The sequence below is a fragment of the Ictidomys tridecemlineatus genome, chromosome 6, assembly GCF_052094955.1.
Source record: "Ictidomys tridecemlineatus isolate mIctTri1 chromosome 6, mIctTri1.hap1, whole genome shotgun sequence".
Classification (NCBI taxonomy): domain Eukaryota; kingdom Metazoa; phylum Chordata; class Mammalia; order Rodentia; family Sciuridae; genus Ictidomys; species Ictidomys tridecemlineatus.
In genome coordinates, this window is record NC_135482.1 from 189,468,489 (window position 1) to 189,483,395 (window position 14,907).

Consider the following 14,907-nt stretch of genomic DNA (forward strand, 5'->3'; position numbering starts at 1 on the left):
ATAAATTTTCAAAATAGCTTCTAATTATCTTCTGTATTTCAGACATGTTCATTGTGATATTTCCTATTCATCTTGTATTTTAGTAACTTGAGTTTTCTCTTCATTAGCATGGCTAGGGATTTATCTATTTCATTTATTTTTTCAAAGAACCAACTTTTTGTTTTCTCAATTTTTCAATTGTTTCTTTTGTTTTCATTGATTTCAGCTCTTATTTTAATTATTTTATTTTTTTAAAAAAGATTTTATTTATTTATTTTTTTAGTTCTCAGCAGACACAACATCTTTGTTTGTATGTGGTGCTGAAGATCGAACCCGGGCCACACGCATGCAAGGCGAGTGCGCTACTGCTTGAGCCACATCCCCAGCCCCATTATTTTAATTATTTTATATCTTCTACTGCTTTTGGTATTGATTTGTTCTTGTTTTTTTTAGGGTTTTGAGATGTAGTATTAGGTCATTTATTTGTCCACTTTTTCTTCTTCTTTTTTTTTTTTAGAGAGAGGGAGAGAGAGAGAGAGAGAGGAGAGAGAGAAAGAGAGAATTTTTTAATATTTATTTTTTAGTTTTCGGCGGACACAACATCTTTGTATGTGGTGCTGAGGATCGAACCCGGGCGTTACTGCTTGAGCCACACTGCTAGCCCCCTTTTCATTCTTTTAATGAATGCACTCAATGCAATAAACTTTCCTCTTAGTACTGCCTTCATAGTATCCCAGACATTTTGATATGTTGTATCAGTGTTCTCATTTATCCCTAATAATTTTTTTATTTCATCCTTGATTTCTTCTACTATCCATTTATCATTCAACAGTGTATCATTTAGTCTCCAAGTGTTAGAGTAGCTTCTATTTTTAATTTTATCATTGATTTCTAATTTCATTCTACTGTGGTCTGATAGTATGCAGTGTATTATCTCTGTTTTGTTTTGTTTTGTTTTAAATTTACTGAGAGTTTCTTTGTGGCATAAGATATGGTCTAATTTAGAGAAGGAGCCATGTGCTGCTGAGAAGAAAGTATATTTGCTCATTTATGCATGAAATATTCTATATATGTCTGTTAAGTCTAAATTATTGATTGTATTATTTAGTTCTATAGCTTCCTTATTTAGTTTTTGCTTGGAAGATCTGTCTACTAGTGAGAGAGGTGTGTTAAAGTCACCCAGTATTATTGTATTTTGGTCTATTTGACTCTTAAAATTGAGAAGGATTTGTTTGATGTACATAGATGCTCCATTGTTTGGGGCATAAATATTTATAATTGTTATGTCCTACTTATATATACTTCCCTTAAGAAGTATGAAACGTCCTTCTTTGTCTTTTCTGATTAACTTTGGTTTGAAGTCTACTTTATTTGAGAATGGAAACTCTTGCTTATTTACACAATCCATATGAGAGATAAGTTTTTTCCTATCCTTTCATCTTCAGCCTGTGGATGTCTTTGCCAATGAGGTGAGTCTCTTGAAGATAGCATGTTGTTGGGCCTTGCTTTTTAATCCAATCTGACAATCTGTCTTTTGATTGATGAATTTAGGCTATTAACTTTCAAGGTTATTATTGAGATATGATCTGTATTCCCTATCATTTTGATTTATTTATGGTTTTTGATTTGTCTTAGTTTCTCATTTGGTTGAATGTTCCTTTAGTGTAGATCCTCCCTTTGCTGGTTTTTACTTTTTTTTTTTTTCACTTCATCCTCATGGAATATTTGTTGAGAATGCTCTGCAGTGTAGGCTTTCTAGTTGTGAATTCTTTTAATTTTTGTTTATCATGGAAGATTTTAATTTGATCTTCAGATCTGAAACTTAAATTTTGATGGATATAAAGTTCTTGGTTGGCATCTGTTTTCTTTCAGAGAACTTCACCTTTATTCATAGGTAGAAAGAACCAATCAAATATAATTAAATATACAAGTGAAAGGAAGTCTAATAGAATAGAGGAAGGAAAATGGGAGTGGGTAGGGAAGACAGGAAGAAAAAGGGGGAGGAACGGGGAAGATCATGAACTGAATGGAATCACATGCATGAATGATTTGTCAGGATGAACCCAACAACTACGTATAACTATACAGCTTTAATAATAATAATAAAAGAAACATATTCCCTGTTCTTGGATAGGACCACTCAACATAATAAATATTCAAATCTCCTCAGTTAATGTGTAAATTTAATCTCATGCCAATAAAATATCGCCAGCAAAGTTTTTCTTGGAACTCAAGTTTGGATTTAATATAGAAAAATAAGTAAGCTAGAAATCTAAGAATATCCTGAAAAGCAAGAGAGGACTGACTTTAGCAGATATAAAAAATTACTATAAAGATAAAAATTATTATAATTAATAATGTGATATTGGTAATTGGCTAGACAGACTAACCAAGTCATGTAGTTCCAAATATGTATGGAAATTTAGCCTATGACAAAGAGAGCCTTCTCAGTCATTGAGAAAAGGTGAACTTTTATTTTGTGATGGGCGGGGGGGGGGGTCTTGCTTTGTTGCCCAAGCTGGTCTTTAATGCCTGGGCTCAAGTGATCTTGTTACCTCAGCCTTCTGCGTAGCTGGGACATTATTTTGGTTTTGAGAAGCTGAGGATGGAACCTGAGGCCTCTTGCATGATAGTCAAGCACTCATAGAAGAGCTGCCAGCATGAGTGTGCCCTAAAACCTCCAGATGAAGTGCCCCCCAGTTCTTGGGAATGTCTTTGTATGTCACTTCCTCTACTCAGCTAGGGCAGAAATCACCTTGTGTTGTTCTGAGCTGGTTGCCATGGGAATATCTAGACTTAGTTTCAGTTTTCCTACAACTTAAAAATTGTTGGTAGTGGGAAAATATTGTGCTTTTGCTTGTTCTTGCACCAAACTGGGGATTGAATCTAGGGTGCTCTAATGGGCTACATCCTCAGGCCCCCTCTGTTTTAATCAAACTTTTTTTTTTTTTTTTTTGGTACTGGGAATTGAACCTAGAGGAACTTTACCACTGAGCCATAACCCCAGTTCTTTCTATTTTTTAAATTTTGGGACAGGATCTCCCTAAATTGCTCAGGTTGGCCTTGAACTTGCAATCCTTTTGCCTCAGCTTTGGGAGTAGCTGGGATTACAGGCTTGAGTCACCATGCCCAATGGCCTTACAGAATATGAATCCTCTGGGTGTAAAGCTATGAATGAACAGGGTGCAGTGGCATACAGTTGTAATCCCAGCTACTTGGGACGCTGAGTTCCAGGCTCAGCCTTGGCAAAGTACTGAGGGCCTGTCTGAAACAAACAAAAAAGAAAGAAAGGTGAATGGGTTGTTTTGAGAATGGTTTAGCAAAACTATTCATGTCTTTTGATAAAACTGAGTATACCACTGGACTTGGTAGTGCACACCTATGTTCCTGGGGGCTTGGGAGGCTGAAATAGGAGTATTGAAAGTTCAAGTTGCCTCAGCAACTATGTGAGGCCCTAAGCAACTTAGTGAGACCATGTCTCAAAATAAAAAAAAATAAAAAGGGCTAGAGATGTGCTTCAAAGATTAAGTGCCCCTGGGTTCAACCCCTTACACAGAACAAACAAACAAAACTGAGTATAATAATCCCACTGATATGTGATATCTAGAATAGTCCAACTTAGAATGATGGATGCCTGATGCTGGGTGAGGGGAAAGAAGGAGTTAACATTTAATAGGTATAGGTATAATAGGTTTGAAAAAGTTTCTGGGGGTAATGGTGGTATTGGTAGCACAATAGTATGGATATACTTACCACTACTGCATTGTACACTTAAAAATAGTTAAAATGTGCTAGATGCAGTAACCTGTGCATATAATCCTAGTGACTCAGTTGCCTGAGGCGGAGAATTGCAAGTTTGAGGTCAGCCTCAGCAATTTAGTGAGACACTGTCTCAAAAAATAAAAGAGATAGGGATGTGGCTCAGTGAGAAAGCACTTGCCCAGCATGAGCAAGGGCCTGGGTTTCATTACCAGTACTACAAGACCAACCAAACAAATAAAATACGAATACAATCATTTCACATCTTGGATTAAGAAAGAACAGGGATAACAACACAAGCATCTAAACTGGACTAAAGCTCTGGGTGTGGCAAACTGAACTGTCCTTTTCATGTGAGAAGTCTTTTGATTTCCCAAAACAAGTGGAGAATTTGGATTTTTTTGGTGAAAGCTGTCACATTTTGGATATAGCTAATTAAGTTTAAACATACATGCACATGTGTACACACATAAGGGGCCATAACCAAATGTAGCTTCATGTCACAGCTGTCCCACTTTCTTCCATAGTGTGACCTCTGGCTTCTATGATAACCTAAGACTCTTTAGAATAATATTTACTTTCTTTGGGATCTGGTCCTTGCTCATTCCCAAAGACTGGCCTCTAATCCCTCTAATTGCTTTCTTCAAGTCCTGCCATTTGCAATTCAGGAAAGCATGCTGTGGAACTCACATCTCAGTTTAAGGCACTTGGTTTTCTCTCTTCATGGATATCCTTTATCCAGAATGGCTATCTTCTTTTTAATTACTTTTTTTTTTTTTTTGGTACCAGGGATTGAACTCTGGGAGTACTGGACCACTGAGCCATATCCTTAGCCCTTTTTTGTATTTTATTTAGATACGCTTTTGCTGAGGCTTGTTGAGAGCCACAGCCAAAGGGGCCCCAGCAAACTTCTAGCTGCCAGCAAACTTCCAGCTGTCAGCTGATGATTGGCTCACAGCGGCCCCAGCAACACCTAGCTGATTGGCTCCTCTGCGGTGATGTTCATTGGGCTGTTTCCCTGCCCTTCAGACTGCCAGCTGATGATTGGCTCACAGCGGCCCCAGCAACATCTAGCTGATTGGCTCCTCCACGGAGCTGCTCATTGGGGGACTTCTTTGGCTCTGCCCACGCAACCCAGCCAATCGGCCTCAAGAGCAGGAGGATTGGGGGAGGTGGAGAGGCTGGTGTGGGGGTGAGAGGCTTGTGGGAAGCCGGTGGTGGCAGGTGGGCTCTGAGGGTTTTTTCCCTGAGGAGCTGTTTTGTTTGGCGTTTGTAGTTCTAAAAATAAAGTTAGTTTCTTTTGACAAGTGGCTCCTGAATTGTGCCCAGCCAGACTGTGGCAGAGGCTGGCTTTAAATTCCTGATCCTCTTGATAGCCTCCCAAGCCTCTGGTATTACTGGAGAGTGCCACTACAGCTGGCTACTTTTTTAAGACCCAGCCCAAGTGTCTTCTGTTCATTAAAGGTCTGCTCTGATCCACAACTATTTTGTTGCTTCTAAAATGGCACAATTTTATCTTCACTTAAATTGTTTCAATATTATGAACTATACAAAGAGAAAAATAATATACTAAGTAATTGTGTGACTACAAACTATTTTATTACTCTTAAACAGGGAACACTTTTATTTTCATTTAAATTGTTTTAATATTATGAAATATGTAAATGTAGAAAAAGAGAATAATGTACTAAGTAACTCTGTATCTAATATCAACCTCCATTAATCCTGACACTTTTCTATTCTCACTTTTTTCTCTGTCTTTGTTACTGGGGGTTGAACATGGGGGCAGTTTTCACTGAGCCACATCCCAGATCTTTTTACTTTTTTTTTTTTGTTGTTGGTCGTTCAAAACATTACACAGTTCTTAATACATCATATTTCACAGTTTGATTCAAGCAGGTTATGAACTCCTAACTTTACCCCGTATACAGATTGCTGTATCACATCAGTTACCCTTCCATTGATTGACATATTGCCTTTCTAGTGTCTGATGTATTCTGCTGTCAGTCCTATTCTCTACTATCCCCCCTCCCCTCCCCTCCCCTCCCCTTTTCTCTCTCTACCCCTTCTACTGTAAATCATTTCTTCCATTTGTATTATCTTGTCTTACCCCTCCTTTCCTCTTATATATCATTTTGTATAACCCTGAGGATCGCCTTCCATTTCCATGCGATTTCCCTTCTCACTCCCTTTCCCTCCCACCTCTCATCCCTGTTTAATGTAAATCTTCTTCTCAAGCTCTTCGTCCCTACCTGTCCTTGTTTACTCCCCTTATATCAAAGGGGTCATTTGGTATTTGTTTTTTAATGATTGACTAGCTTCACTTAGCATAATCTGCTCTAATGCCATCCATTTCCCTCCAAATTCTATGATTTTGTCATTTTTTAATGCAGAGTAATACTCCATTGTGTATAAATACCACATTTTTTTTTATTCATTCATCTATTGAAGGGCATCTAGGCTGATTCCACCATCTTGCTATCGTGAATTGTGCTGCTATGAACATCGATGTAGCAGTGTCCCTGTAGCATGCTCTTATTAGGTCTTTAGGGAATAGACCGAGAAGGGGAATAGCTGGGTCAAATGGTGGTTCCATTCCCAGCTTTCCAAGAAATCTCCATACTGCTTTCCAAATTGGCTGCACCAATTTGCAGTCCCACCAGCAATGAACAAGAGTGCCCTTTCCCCCACATCCTCGCCAGCACTTATTGTTGTTTGACTTCCTAATGGCTGCCAATCTTACTGGAGTGAAATGGTATCTTAGGGTAGTTTTGATTTGCATTTCTCTGACTACTAGCGATGGTGAGCATTTTTTCATGTACTTATTGATTGATTGTATGTCCTCCTCTGAGAAGTGTCTGTTCAGGTCCTTGGCCCATTTATTGATTGGGTTATTTGTTATCTTATTGTCTAATTTTTTGAGTTCTTTGTATATTCTGGTTATTAGGGCTCTATCTGAAGTGTGTGGATTAAAGATTTGTTCCCAGGATGTAGGCTCCCTGTTTATCTCTCTTATTGTTTCTTTTGCTGAGAAAAAACTTTTTAGTTTAAGTAAGTCCCATTTGTTGATTCTAGTTGTTAACTCTTGCGCTATGGGTGTCCTATTGAGGAATTTGGCCCCCGATCCCACAGTATGTAGATCATAACCAACTTTTTCTTCTATCAGATGCTGTGTCTCTGATTTAATCTTTTTACTTTTTGAGACAGGGTCTCACCAAGTTGCTTAGGGCCTGGATAAATTGCTGAGGCTGGTCTTGAACTTGAGATCCTCATGCCTCAGCTTCCTCAGTGGCTGGGATTACAGGCAAGAACCACCACACCTGGCTCTTGCTTTCCTTTTTTTTTTTTTTTTTAAATGCAGCCACCTGTATAGAGAGGCATTGAGCACAGAGAGTATAGATGCTCTGGACTCACACAGCCTAGATTCATTATCCCTGATCTGTCTAACCAGTTATTTACCTTCAGTCAATTGTTTAACTGGCTCATCTGGAAAAGTGGGTTAAGGGTTATCAGGATTAAAAATATATTCAGACCACTTAGAGCAGACAGTTTCTGGCATAAAGTGAGCATTCAATAGATATTATTAATATTTTATCTACTCTTTATCTGAAGCAGAAATTGACTCTTTGTACCTTTTTAATTTTTTAAGAACATAAAGAGTAAAGTTTATCATTAATCCATACCCATCAGAAAGAAGAAACCAGCAAGTTTCCTAAATAATACTATTTACAAATGTTATCTGTTCTCTTGGTAAAAATATGAGTTAGGGGATCTTGAGGTACTTTCCTTAAGGATAGTGGTCATAAACTATTATTGATCTGTTCCTGTGAGAATAAATAAATGTCATACAGAGGTTCTGGGAGTCTCAACCGTATCTGAGATGTCCCAGAGATCTTCCATAGTAGTTGGGCTCACATTCTTGGGCTATAGATTGTGGCAAAGATGGGAAAGCCACTTGACACAAAGCATTGCTACTTAAGAGCATCAGGGAACTCCTGTGGTTGCTCTGCTGGGACAAAGGTGTCCACATGGCAGGGACTTCATGGGCTGTTTGGAAGTGGGCTTGTGTGGAGTGGTGCACAATTGAATGCCTTGTCTTTAGTGTGCTACTTTGCATTCTCCAGATACACTTTAAACTCCTTTAGGAAAGACACCCATCTTCTGTATTTTTGTCACACTGATTGGAATAGAGCTCAATAATTTGTATCCAATGAGGACAGTTCTATGGTCTATGTAGCACAGGTTTACTGTTTAATTTGGGGGAGATGAAATAATTTAGTAGTTGGAATCTGTTAAACAAAAGAGGAGTTTGGTTTGAGTAGAAATGAAATCTATTAAAAAAAAAAAAAAAGATTGATTTACAAGTTCTTCCAGGGGCCACAGAATTAACTTGGAGGACACTGAGCCAGGAAATAAGAGCCCTAATGCTCCTACAGACCACAGGAATGATTCCACTGCCATCTGACTTGGCACTGCCAACACAGCTGAGTATGTGATGCCAGAACCTCTGCCCCTGGTGCCTCCACAGCTGCCCTGATCAGGAAGTAGCCTCTGTGCCATCTTGAATCGAGGCCTCTTTAGGCTGTGGCAACTGGTGCAGCCAGGTCAGCTGCTTGCACTGAACTGCAAGGGAGGAGGGCAGAGCAAATTCCAGTTCTTGAAAAGAGAAATTCCAGTTCTTTTTAAAGAAAACATCATGGGGGGCTGGGGACATAGCTCAGTTGGTAGAATGCTTGCTTCACATTCACAAGGCCCCAGCACTTAAAAAAAAAAAAAAAAAAAAAAAGATGGAAAATCTGCCAAATGATGGTGGGTGCTCAGAGAATGCCACACATCTTTTACAGCAGCATTTATCAATGCTCAAAGCGCAGTAGTAAAGGTCTCTGTGGGAACAAGTTCAGAAACTGTGGGAGGCATTTATATTTTCTTTCAATTAATTAAGAATTTATATAGCTCTATATGTTTATATGTATATAAAATCTTTATCTGGGCTGGGGATGTGGCTCAAGCGGTAGCGCGCTCGCCTGACATGCGTGCGGCCCGGGTTCGATCCTCAGCACCACATACCAACAAAGATGTTGTGTCCGCCGAGAACTAAACAATAAAACATTAAAAAAAAAAAATTCTAAAAAAAAAAAAAAAAATCTTTATCTATTTTTTAAAGACTTGCTGTGTTGCCCATGCTAGTATTTTTTAAAAAAATATTTTTAGTTATAGATGGACACAATAACTTTTTTATTTTATTTTTTATGTGGTACTGAGGATCAAACCCAGTTCCTCACACATGCAAGGCAAGCACTGTACCTTATAGCCACAACCCCAGCCCCCCAGGCTAGTCTTGAACTCATGGGCTCAAGTGATTCTCCTGCCTGAACCTCTTGAGCAGCTGTGACTACAGGGACACACCACTCTGACTGGCTAATATATATATTTGTTTGTTTGTTGGGCTGGGATCCAACAGAGGATCTTTCCCGTGCTAGGCTAATGTTCTACTACTGTACTATACTTCACTGTGTATCTTTTTTATTGCTGAGTATGGTGGCGCATACCTATAATCCCAGTGATCTGGGAGGCTATGGCCCAAGGATCTCCAACTTTGAGGCCAATCTGGGCAATTTAGCAAGACCCTAACTCAAAATAAAATAAAAAGAGCTGGGGAGCTGGGCTAGTGGAGCATACCTGTAATCCCAGTGACTCAGGAAGCTAAGGCAGGAGGATTGCAAGTTCAAAGCCAGCTTCAGCAATTTAGTAAGGCTCTAAGCAACTTAGCAAGATCCTATCTCAAAATGAAAAAAAGAAGGGGGGGGGTGCTGGGTGTTGGATATATAACTCGAAGTAAAGCACCCAAACTCAGTGGCAAAGTACCCCTGGGTTCATTCTTCAATGTTGAAAAAATACACACACATACACACATATATATGTAAATATATATATATATATATATATATATGTGTATAAAATTGACACATAGTAATTGTACATATTTATGGAGTAAATATGCCTTTTATTTCTTTTTCCATGTGAATACATGTATAACAATTAGATCAAGGTTATTGGAATATCCATCATTTTTTGTGTGTTTTGGGAATATTCAAAATACTGTTGGCTATTTTGAAATATTATCAATTATTGTTTTCAATAATTGTATTTATACTAGTATTTAACTTATCACAGCATTGTTGGAAATAGGAGACACGTGGTCGTATTTCATCATAGAATTATTACGAAAGTATCACAGGAGTATGCAGATAGGCACTATTTCCTGGATTACATTTAGAGTAATTCTACTCCAGTTAAGAGACTGTCAAACTATACCTTAGGTCAAATCTGGGCCAAATCCAGCCTGCTTGTCTTTTTTTTTTTTTTTTTTTTTAACATTTTAGTTAATTAATTTTTTGCTGTGCTGGTGATGGAACCCAGGATCTCATGCATGCCAGGTAAGTATGCTACCACTGAGCTATATCCCCAAACACTGATAAAGAATTGTTAAAGGTGGGCATGGTGGTGCATGCCTGTAATCCCAGCAACTCTGGAGGCTGAGGCAGGAGGATCTTATGGTCTCAGCAACTTAAAGAGACACTTAGCAACTTAGTAAGACCCTGTTTCAAAATAAAAAGTAAAAAGGATCAGGGATGTAGTTCTGTGGTAAAGTGTCCCTGTGTTCAATCTCTATTATTGAAAGAAAAAAAAAAAAGGAAAAAGAAATAAAAGGCATGTTTTCTACTTATGTCACATTTCAATGTAGGGAGGTTAAGAAGGATCCAACCTCCTTACTTACTTTGAGACCAAGGCCCTTAGATCTAGTCCTGCAGGGGTTTTGGCAGCAGGAAGAACAGAGAACATGGAGGATTGCTTGGAGAGTTCTAGGAAGGGTGGTGTACTTCGTGTTCACACATGCTCTGTCACTCAGAACTCATTGCTAATCTACCTGCAGAGGAGAGCTGGAAACTGTACCACAGGATGCTCAGAAGAACTCATTCTGAAGAGTAAACAGGTTTGGAGAGCTTGTCCCCGCCTGTCCTCTACTCTTCTAGATATCTTACAATTTATGATTTTATTTTTATATATTTATTTATTCATTTTCTTGCTCTATTTGTGGTTTGGTGATGTAACCAAGGGCCTTGTGCTTGCTAGGCAAGTGCTCTACCATTGAGCTACACCCCCAGCCCCCAAACCACTTTAAATAGAGCAAAGATACATAGTAGTGCTCTATTACTTAGGATACAAATTTAGTTGTGTAACAAAGGCAAAACAAAACATAGTAACTTAAGGGAGATACCATTTTTCTGTTTTGCAGAAAAATCTGAATCATATGTTCCTGGTGAGTTGATGGACAGCTCCATTATGTCAGGGACTTAAAGGCTTCTTGCATATTGTTTTGCCTTTCTCAACACCTGTCTGACTGCCCTAGCATCTGGGGTGACAACTTTGCCCCCACCATCCACATTCTGGCAAGGTAGAAGGCAGAGCAGGGAAAATAGAAGGCATGTCTCTTCCCTTTAAGGACATAACCCCAAAGTTGCCATGTTGCTTCTGTTTACATCCCATTGACTGAAACTTAGTAACCTGGCTCCAGAGGAATGTGGGACATGTTCTCACCTGTGGGCTATTTTCCCAGCAGAAGTGTGAAAGTTCCTTTAGGAAGGAATGAGAATCTGGGCTGTAATCCCCATGACTCAGGAGCCTGAGGCAAGAGAAGTGCAAATTCAAGGTCAGCCCTACCTCAAACAATTGGAGGCTGCTAAAATGGCTTCCTGGTGTTAGGAGCCTGGGCTCTACATATTGCTCCAACTTCATAGTGGAGGTTGCACCTCCCCTCTCCTCCCCTCCCCCCTTTCCTTTCCTTTTTTTTTTTTTTTTTTTTTTTTTGCAGTGGTGGGGATTAAACTGAGGGCCCCATGACTCAAGCTCTACCACTAAGCTATACCCCGAAGGGCCCCTTTCTTGTAGGTTAAGATGGCTGGTCCACTACCCTCCAACATGTTTTCATTTAAGAAGAAAAAAAGGGAATGTGGAAGACACACACACACACACACACCTCTCTCTCTCTCTCTCTCTCTCTCTCTCTATATATATATATATATATATATATACACACACACACACACACACACACACACTTGATGGACCTTTATTTATTTATATGTGGTGCTGAGAATTGAACCCAGTGCCTCAAACATGCTAGACAAGTGTGTGCTCTACCACTAAGCCACAATCCCAACCCCTCACCCCTCATTTTTAATTGCACAGACTGCCGCAGTCTGGCTGGGCACAAAATCATGAGCCATTCACAGCTTTGTAGATTCAAACAGCAATTCTTTATTCCCGAACTCACACCGGCCCTCTACAATCACGTTCTGGGGAAAATTCACATTCTGAATCCCAAATACTCTGGGAGCAGGGGTGCCTGATGCCTGAGGCAGCAGGATATGCCCTATTCCCAGCAGGGTACACCTTAAACCTGGAAGCGCCCTAAACCCAAGGAGGGGATACTCCCTATTCCCAGCAGGATACACCCTAAACCTGGATCTGCCCTAATCCAGTAGGATCCTCCTTAAACCCAGATCCACCCTGGTCCTTAAGCAGGGTCACCTTATTCAAGCATACATGCAATGTCACTGCAAATGACCTGAGTCTAAGACAAGCCCATTTCCACAATGGAGAGTCCTTCCTCTAAGCAACATGGGGTAGGCTGACAAGAAAATTTCCATGCGTTCATTCCTACTTGGCAATGGCTCTCAGCATCTCTCCCCTTCTGATTAATTAAACAACAAGCAATGTGGCTTAAGGACCGTGCCTGGTAGGCTGTCCAATTCAACATATGGTTCTTACCCGTCATGGGAAAAACTGACCTCTGGGCGTCAGCCTCCTGTCTTAGGTTAATACCACTGCAATTGGATCATACCTGTCACGGACTACCGGTCCAGCATACAGCCATACTTGTGGATAGGCCTATGCACCAGTGGGGGGGTGAGGTTCTTGCCTCACCTCTGTTGGCCCCCAAATTTAGCCTTGGTGCCAGTGGGGGGGTGAGGTTCTTTGCCTCACCTCTGTTGGCCCCCAAATTTTAGACCATCACTAGCAGAAGGGAGGAGGATACAGAAATGCCACAACACCAAGCCAGTTGACGGCTCCTTTGGAAAAATTGCATCACTGGTGACACCATCAGCAAAGATATGCCAGCACTACCACAATTAACATGGGGTGTGCTGGCAAGGAAATAAAAATTGCATCACTGGTGATACCATCAGCAAAGATATGCCAGCACTACCACAATTCGCTGCACCAGACATAGTTCACATTGCATACAACTGATATATAGTCCAGGCAAGTTCTGCAAGCAGTTCAAATCAGAGGAATCTATCAATATGTCCATATCCTCCCAAAGTAAATCGAGTCCTTGATTGAGCATTACTTGTTGAGTTATATTCATTAATGCATCAGTTTATACAGTTTACTGTGATAGCTATCATAGAAGCTGTAGTTTGGTTTTATCTTAGTCTTCACCGGCACTGGGATAGAGATGGGAATTCTGGCAATGATGCTAAAGAGACATTATCCTGAACAGAATTATTAAATATAATGAAAAGGAAAGGTGAAAGTAAACAAACAGATCTGTTAACCTCCTTTAAAAACAATCCTTACCTAATTTAAATTAGTAAACAAACAGATCTGTTAACCTCCTTTAAAAACAATCCTTAACAGCTGTTTACCGAATTTAAATTAAACCATTTAAATCACGTGAACACAAACGTACAACACATAAGACAATAGTAAAGGCCTTGTAGCTTTACCTAGGTAAAATCTCCATTGCAATGTTTAAAAACTCCACAGTCAAAAAATAAAACTGATCAGAAAAACATTAACCTAGGTTTGTATGAGATCAAAAATAAAATAGAAATTTATGATGTGGGAAAAATGCAATAATAAAATAGATATTGAAAAAAGCACCCTGGTTAATCACTGTCGCAGATGTAAGAATAGCCAAGCTGGAGCTCTGGATATCAGCTGTTATGGATTTGAGTCAAATCATCTTCTTTTTGGACTGTAGAAATTGCTTTAGTTAATCTCTCTGGAATCCAAATAGGCTGCTGTTCTCCCTGTGGAAAAACGCAAATAGAATCCCGACTCCAGACAATCACTGGGTCAGGACCTTTCCATTGTCTTGTTAGAATATCTTTCCAAAGTACCTTAGGCTTATGTACATTTTTTGGATACATATGCCTTTCCGAAGCACTAAGTCCTGATGAATCCAAAATTAAAAAGTTTAGTGTAAAAAGCGTTATTTTAAGTTTATCTTTGGGGGATATATACCCCTTTCCAATTCCCTCTTTTTGCTTTAATAAGTACGTTTTAATCTTCTATTTTATCCAATATTTGACTTTAAACTTTTCTTTTTTACCTTTTTCTATCTTGAATGTCTGTATCTAATAGTTGTCTTAGCTTTTTGTATTTTTTATCTGAAATACCTTTACTTGACATTTTTAACCAATTTTTTAAATCTTGTTTCCATCTTGTACATTCACCCTTAGTTGCTTTTTTTTCTCTTAGTTTTCTTTTGTTTCCTATTTTGTGGGTATAAAATTCTTGTCTTCCTACATCTTTTTTTATCTTCCTACATCTTTTGTATCTTTTTACATCTTTATATTTTTTTCTTTTTAACTTTTTATATTTCTGTCTCTAAAGTTTTTCACTTCAAATTTTTAATCTTCTTTATCTAAATATCTTTTTATCTTATTATCTTCCCATTTTCATGGGTTTTTTTCCTCCATCATGAAGGCATCTCAGCACCTGACAGACCTTACATGCCACGGGCCAAGCCTAAGTGATATGATTACATATTCTTGTAAAGAAGCCTGGATTTTGTAGGTTTTAGCTGCATGGTTATGGGCCCAGCTAAAACTCAGTAGTTCTCTTATCAGAATTGAGATAGTTTCTTTAACAATTGACATTCATGGAAAGAACTTCTATAAGTAAAACAGAACCTAAAGTGAACTAACCCAAAGAATAAAAAATGGAGGAGTGGAGACAGAGGAAAAGAAAAGCAGATTTTCTGGACAGGAAATTAGTTCAGTCTTAGGTACCTCAGGTACATAAATGAGAAATGCTGTAAAGATGTTATTTGTTTTCATTTTGTCATGAAAATTCCTATTTATGTTTAAAAATTGC